At 44.3% G+C, this 8,244-nt stretch overlaps 1 protein-coding gene across 1 annotated transcript in view; it reads left to right on the forward strand.

The window, feature by feature from the left end:
* Window positions 1-2,283: 2,283 nt before the first annotated feature.
* Window positions 2,284-8,244, forward strand: part of LOC133137656 (semaphorin-4A-like) — a 41,236-nt gene continuing 35,275 nt past the window's right edge. Inside the window, exon 1 of the mRNA XM_061255995.1 lies at window positions 2,284-2,546. The gene's annotated coding sequence lies outside the window, so the exon portion shown is untranslated. The remainder of the gene's footprint in view (window positions 2,547-8,244) is intronic.

Genomic DNA, 8,244 nt, shown 5'->3' on the forward strand with positions numbered 1-8,244 from the left:
CAAAGTGAAAACATATCATACAGAGACACAAGGACAGTCTTTGACTGTCATTAATGCCTTCATCAAGAAATGTAGCTAAAATGTCAGATGGCATAAATGTTAGAGCCAATTAAGTAATTAAGGCCAGCGGTTGGCATGGAAACCGGAAACAGATACGGCCCTCGTTGCCCACCTCTCGGCTAAACCTGTCTGTATACCAAAGGCATGTTTCCAGGTCACATCTAAGCTGCAAATCTGCTTTCCTCCCTTCAGCGGTTTTACCGCCGCCTTTCTCCGCCGTGTTCGTGACCTACCTAGCGCTGTCGCGCAGAAGAGGCGAGGGAATTTCCCAACAGTCACATTAAACCACATACAGCCTAGCCTACCTCATGTAACTCATAAAGGTTATTTCTAATGGCGGCTAGGTTACAAAGTGACAGGATGGGGGGGGAAAACAAGCGGGTTGGAATTAGCCTATGAGGAATAAACAGCAAATAGTGCTTGGCAGCTGAGATTCGACTTGCCGGAAAAAAAGGCCGAGGGACGCGCCGCACAAGATAACGTCAGTGAATAGTAGGCCAACTAAGTTGTCACTGCATTTCGCTGTAGGCATACTGGCCTACGTCAGTTATGTTGGCGTCGTTACGATTGCAATGTCGCTTCCTTTCCAAAAGAATAACATTGGACCTGGGACCAGAGACAGTGGTATAGGTGAGTGATCGAAATTGCTTTGCTTTGCATCGCCTGGTGAGTTTCGGTCAACTGTTGCCCCGATGCTTGTCCTGTAGGAGGTCTAGGCTACCGCCCATCTGGCTGCTTAATGTAGTGGGCGTTGTGGCAAATTGGTTTAGACTAATGACCGACAAATTAGCTAGTGGAAGCCCTGTACAAACCCGGCTCCATCGCACTCGCTGATCGCCTTCGCCGACTGGCCGCTTTTAAGCCACAGGGAGACAGAAAGGATTACGCTGTCGTTTTGTCAAGGAATATGGAACAAAGGAGATGAACCGAACTCAATTTCTCTCCGGCAAGAGTTGGGCCAGTGCGCGAACAGGTAGAGTGCAGTTGCTGTGTAAATCCGGGCGCAGTGGCTGGACCACAGTCGCGTGTCTAGTAGCGTCTGTTCTGTAAATATGTTTACAATCTCTGCAGTGTGTGTAGTATGGTACATGCCGTAGCAACACAAAAATAAATGGTTGCCTAGCAAGTCACTTTTTTTTGCATGGGAAATTTTAATTTGTATTGAAAATCTATTTGCACTGAATTCACAATTTCACAGGGTAATTGCTTTGGTTTCACAAGTTCAAGTCCAATTTATAGCTTGACAGTTGTGTCTGTTAGTGGTCAAGTGAGTTGCCTAATTGTCAATGATGTCATTGTATATATGTTTTTTTTATTGTTGATGAAGACATTTTTACTGCGCGTCCCTCGCTTGCTTCGCGATTGGCTGATTTCAATGGGGGCGGGGGTGTAGAAAATCTAGGCAGAAGCATTTATTTCAAGGCCTCTTGAGCGCTGGTCCTTAAAATGGCTGCTTTCATTGCAATCTGACAGTTAATAGTTAATAGTTGCAAGTGATTGACAGATTGACTGCCGTTTGACCTTTTCAGTTCAATCTCTTCAGAGCTATTTCAGCTATTTCTATACAATTTCATATACTGTGCCGTTCAACAGTATGCGAATAGTCAGATGACGTGGGTTATTTTTTACTAGTATATACTTAATAGATTTGCATTTGAGATCTAAAGATGAATGATGCTGTTGTTCCTTTTGGTACAAGCTTTGGTCAAGCTTTATTTTGGACTATGCCGTTATATGAAAACAGCCAAATGAACTATCTGTTATATAACTTTTTATTTTTTGTATTATACACTCAAGGAGCACTTTGTTAGGTAGACCTGTTCACCAGCTTGTTAATGCACGTATTTAATCAGCCAATCATGTGGCAGCAACTAACGGAATGCTGCGCAATACCAAAAACATTCGCATTGCTAATGAGAGAGGTCAGAGGAGAAGGACCAGACTGGTCAAATTTGACAGGAAGGTGACAGTAACGCAAATAACCAAGCATTAGTATGCAGAAGAGCATCTCTGAACACACAACGCCTCAAACCTCTTAAGTGGCTAGGCTATAACAGCAGTAGACCAATAAGTCAAAAAAATAGGTCTAATAAATACGTTCGTTCGTTCCCATTATAGGCATAATACGCCACTAGATGGCAGACCCGATTTAATTTAGCCCAATTTGTTTTGTATAAATTGGGCACGGGGACTAGGGAAGCGCTCCAATACAATACTGATAACTCCGTGTGCCTTTGTTGGTGAAGTAGAGCTACAAGATCGAAAGAAGGGGTCTGGGGAGTCTTGTGAGCGAAGTGGTCCATGTTCTGTGCTCCAGTGTGACTAATATCCACGGATTTATTAAAAGCTTGACTCGAGTCAAAAAGGGAACAAATTGAGCCTGAATCGGGGGACAACGTTCACGCGGGGGCGCGAGACGTCAACTCGGGGGGGAAATGGAAGAATTCAGACAGTTTAAAATCGGGCGATGCGCATTTTGTGGAGAGGTGAGGAATTGGATAACCACTACCGATTTAATTTATCTAAAAATGAAATATCATAGGCTCCCTAAGATTACCTGCTGTTTCATCCGAATGAAAGGCAACTAACGTGTGTTAAATGTATACACAGCGGTGATGTTGGTATTTTGTTGTTGACGTTCATGCAGGTTGTCAGGTTATTGATTTGCTATTGTGTATATAAGACAAGTGATCTATTGCTGTAATGTTATGTTTAACGTTGCTGAAAAAAATGCACACGTTTCGGATTGAATGTTTGTAAATGATCGGAGTTGGAGTGCAACTTCAGAAAAACACGTGCCATACCTAGCTTGCCGTAACATTGGAATGTTTAGGGATATAATGTGGTCGCTGCTTTCAATCAATCTTGGGGAGAGCAATGCTTTTGTTAGGCAATCCCTTTGCTTTTCGCTGAAATTTTCAGCGAGCAATGTCCATAATTGCCATAATTTGACAAGAACCATGTGTCGTATGCAATTGCGCCAAATGGCGATTGAAAAGGAACCAAATGAGGCTTTGCTATTCATTAGAAGAATATAAACGACGAACGTTTTTAGCAAGCCGTTGGCATTTGTGTTTTCTCCGCCGCAAGGATTGGGAGAGTTCCGTTGATGTCGACCATTTCTCGCTGCGTTTGGACGGAGCACGACAGGAATTGTTACGGAGTCTGACTAAAATGGTGTAGGACAGTGACAGGAAAAAGTAATGTCAACATTTTAGTTAATATTTATCCATTTTCCATGCCTTGGGTCTACATTTACTGGGCACATAACCACTCGAAGCTTTTAGCTTGTCATAGTTTGTTGCTCCGTTCATGTTTGCTTAAAATATTTTTTTACGCAATATCGGCCGCGTATGATTCCCATATGCTGCTTCTCGGGGGAAAATATATAAAGAACGTAGGCGTAACGGACAGTTTCTTTACGAATTTAATAAATATTTGAGCCGAGCAGGGGGCATCCATGTCCGCCATAAAACGGAGGCAGATGTGTGCATGTGTCGTAACTGACACCCGTCCTTTGATGTGGATCAGCGGACTGTGTTTCGCATTCAGGTGGAGAGGGTTTTTTTGGCGGACATGGATCAAAAAGGGTAGCTAGTTTTGCACAACTGGGTCCGCCCACGAGGAGGGAGTGGTACACGTCTGTTGAAATTGAACACCGCTCCGAGGCCCTGTAGTTTTGTCTGGTCTTGCAGATATGTTTTTGAGAACACGTAGGCTACAGCGGCGGCACAGACACGCATCCCCTGTTCACTTTACCGTTTACGTGTGTTTAACGCTCGCTGTCTTTCGTAACGTCAAAACGAGCTCTCCCTCGACCCCGGAGTGACGATGCCACGAACCAGGCTAATTGCATTCGCACACTTGTGTGATATTTTCTAATTAGAGCGAGGTGCTTCAGGTCGAGAAAACAAATTGGATTGTTCGCAGAAAACGCACATACACGGGAGCAGACGCACGAACACACAGAGGTAATATAACTCCTGGTAGGTCTGGGAGCTGTCAGGGCCAGCCAGATTTGCTGTCGTCATGGCAACGGTACAGGGGCCTCGAGTCGGGATCAAACCTTCGCTTGAGTTATCCCCCGAGAATCGCCCTTCTCCAGTATCCTCGTCACACGCTCACAGCCTAGAAAGTGGATGGCAAATGTTGTCTTTTTGTTTTATGTTTGATGTTGTGCTGTCCCGTTGTGTAGTTGTGTATGAGTTGTTGCACCTCTCGGCTCCTAGAGTGTTGCTTACTTTGTATGTTCTCGAACAAGGCCAGTGTGTTCTTTTCACTTTTGATTCCCTATTGTTGTATTTAAATCCATGTTTGCATTTTCAATTCTTAGCGGTAATACGGATTTGCACTCCCTTTTCCGCGTTTAGCTGCACAATTTGTAAAATACTTTGTTCGTTGAGTAGAAAAGCCCTGTTTTTACAAATGTGCACTGTCTGGACTAATGGCAGTGGAGTGCGAAATGGCCAAGTATTTGACGGCGAAGTGAGCATTTCACCTCCTGTCTGTTCGGTCCACCCACCCACACACCACTAGCCTGTCTCACCTCTGTGAGAGGTCTGTTTTTAAACGAAGCAAAAATGTTACAAACATATGGACGAGCGGAGTTCGGTTGGCTACACCGTGAGCTGCGCGGACCTGTTGCATGTTGGGTAGTCCCGGATACACGCTTTCCCCTGCGTTTTTTGAACGATAGGGTTTACCTCTCTGGGAAAGAGAATCTTAAGAGTGTAACCTAAACCACATGTCATTGCATTAATTCAGTGGACGGTTTTCTCATGGCAATTGACAATAGAGGAGAATCATTCATGTTATAACCCGATTTATATGAGAAATAGTACCAGACCTTTACTGGACCGGTGACTGGAGATGCAACATCACTAAAGCTCGGGTGCAAGATAACTGCTAACCTTTAGCTGAAACAGCCTGAATTTTAAACGCCTACAGAAGACATCCATAGCAAGTCTTCTGAAGAGAAACATAAAACCAATGAAATATAAGAAAAAACCATAAAAATGCCACAACATGAATTAAAACATTACATTACATTACTGGCATTTGGCAGACGCTCTTATCCAGAGCAACGTACAGTTGATTAGACTAAGCAGGAGACAATCCTCCCCTGGAGCAATGCAGGGTTAAGGGCCTTGCTCAAGGGCCCAACGGCTGTGCGGATCTTATTGTGACTAGACCGGGATTGAACCACCGACCTTGCGGGTCCCAGTCATTTACCTAAACCACTACGCTACAGGCCTCCCTGTATCGCCTGTACAATTCAGCCAGAGTGGGCAGAGATAGGAGGGGAAGTTACTGAGGTCCAGAAGAGGTTTCTGTGGTGGAAAAGGGGCTTTAGATGCCGTTTGAGGAAATGTCCCCACAAGTGTCCTTGTTTGGGTCCACACCAGGTTAAATATTCCCATTACTCTCCTGCCAGACGTGTTCAGTGAGTGATTATGGAACATTACTCTCCTGCCAGACGTGTTCAGTGTGTGATTATGGAGCATTACTCTCCTGCCAGACGTGTTCAGTGTGTGATTATGGAGCATTACTCTCCTGCCAGACATGTTCAGTGTGTGATTATGGAGCATTACTCTCCTGCCAGACGTGTTCAGTGTGTGATTATGGAGCATTACTCTCCTGTCAGGCGTGTTCAGTGTGTGATTATGGAGCATTACTCTCCTGTCAGGCGTGTTCAGTGTGTGATTATGGAGCATTACTCTCCTGTCAGGCGTGTTCAGTGTGTGATTATGGAGCATTACTCTCCTGCCAGACGTGTTCAGTGTGTGATTATGGAGCATTACTCTCCTGCCAGACGTGTTCAGTGTGTGATTATGGAGCATTACTCTCTCTGAGTTGTGCATGTGAGCGTGGGGGTTGGTTTTGTTACTGGGTGCTTACCGTTGGTACAGTGTGGCATCTCCAGGGTGACGGCGAGCGGTTGCACGCACCACAGAACGTAGCGTTTTCAGCAAGGCCCTTAGACCCCCCCCCCCCCTCCCCCGACAGCCGTCATCTCCACAGTGGCGGGGAGTCTGTGGTCGTTCGGGATTGGGATTAGATTACATAAGGCTCTCTGCTGGCACCTGTCAGTGTAGAGTCCCTGAAGGTGAGTCAGCCAGATTACGCTGAAGCCTGCACCCTGCTGTTTACGTAACGGGGCTCGACCCACTCCCTTTGCCCCTGTCGTTGCTAGGAAACGGTAGCTCTCACGGTCCAATCTCCAATCAGTTGTGAAACAAGTCCCAAGAGGTGAAAGATCCCACGACAGCAAGGTCTGCAGAAAATTTGACTTTATTGTGGCACACGTGCACAACAGCCAGTTCAAATCCTCAGATTTCCAACCTTGAATATCAGACTAAACTCTCATTTTATGCACAGTCCTTATCTCAACACAACTAATAGCTTTCTTGAAAACCATCATATGACTTGGCAGGTTACAGGTATTTACTTTTCAGTCCTGAAACCATTGTGGCGAATTGTCCCATTGATTTCCAAAACAAAGAAGGATCTTATTACATACATCTTGCTCTATAGGCTGTGTCTTCTAACAAACTGAAATCATTAACATGAAAAACATGTAAAACACGGTGCTATTCACTATATAGTGTTTTCCAGACATTTCTACGACCTACCGTGAATCCTCAAATTGTGTCCGTGGTCTTTTATTTACTTAGGCTGCACAAAGCACAGGCCTTTATTTGGGGCAGGCTTGTATTCGAGGCAGGCCTTTATTTCTTATTAGAATTTTATTCTTAGAAATAAAGTAAAAGGCTACACTTAAAGTGGGCCAACACTGTTCAACACTTCCTGTAACCGTTCAGAAATCAATTAGTGTAGGCTAATCAGGAACACGGTTTGGTAAGTCATAGTGTCAGTCTTAACAGACTTAGTTTATTGCAAATATTCTCAAACACAATAAATCGCATGCAAGTCCAGAATCCATAAAATAACAACTTGCCAGACACGCCTTCATGAACTATAACAAATTAGCTTAGATAACAGCAAGTTAAGGATCTTTTTTTCCTAAAGTGCGTTTTATTGTGAGACATGCGTTTCGGTTGGAGCAGCATACCGGTAGGCTATCAAAAGATTTTCGCTTTGCTTTGGGATTTAATTTACTTTTGGACTGTTTGATTCTATTGCTAATTGTTGGGACTGATGGGCACTGAAATCAGGGGGGTATTTGATGGTTCACTGTTAAGTTTTATGTAGTTGAAAGAGTTTCGCGATTTCCACCCGTCTGTTTATTGCGAGGCACGGCAGCCGCTTTCATTCATTCATTGAACGTGCGCTGTGCTGTAAATACATGGAAACCTTATTGGGTAGCCAAGTAGCCTAAATTGAGTTAATTTTTAATTTAGCCTGATTTACTTTTTATTAAATTCGTAGGCTGGAATGCCTCGCGGCAACAATTGTGTTTAAATGTATACTGCTTCAGCCTTTGGCAAGCTATTTAGAAGGGGGCGGCAAGCGACTGATAGCTTGAGAGCAACGTGTTGGAGACCCATGGTGTAGGACAACGACTTTTCATTGGCAACAGTATTAAACCAACCAACAATATAAAATATTAAGAAGAGCTCTTTTATTGGCATAGTTGTGTTTCACACCTACGCAGGGTTGGTAGGTACAGTGGCACAGTTGTGAAGGGTTGTAGTTCCTACACAGGGCACTTCACATGGATGTACGTGCCTTCAAATTGAAGTGGACAGTTCATATGGAGTGAATTGTGTATACATGCCTGCCCTTTAAAATTGTGTTGTTGTCCAAACACTTATGCACTCACTGTACATTTGGATTGTTTTGACTGGTGTGGACATGCCATGTGGACTCCCATGTGGTCCAGGCCAAAAAAAGGCAAAAAAATTGTGGTTGAAAAAATTTGCACGGTGCGGTCGGACTGATTCTGGCGTGAGACCGTTGACGGCATTTTCTGACACAACCCCAGTTCTCTAACCGCTGTGACACTGCAACAAGAGCCGTACACTCAGGTCACTGTCCAGTATTTTTTTTTTAAACATTTTTGTATGAAAGTCTGCCTGCTCTTCCTGTAGGGGCGTGTCGTGACAGTGACAGATACATGTTTAAGCTGTGGCGCAAGTTGGCTTCTGCTGGGTTGCATATTATTTGTCAGTTGCTGTGACTAACTGCACTGAGTTGTCCATTGGAGGCTCAGCAGTTGGTCAA

This window comes from Conger conger, chromosome 9 (genome assembly GCF_963514075.1).
Source record: "Conger conger chromosome 9, fConCon1.1, whole genome shotgun sequence".
NCBI lineage: Eukaryota > Metazoa > Chordata > Actinopteri > Anguilliformes > Congridae > Conger > Conger conger.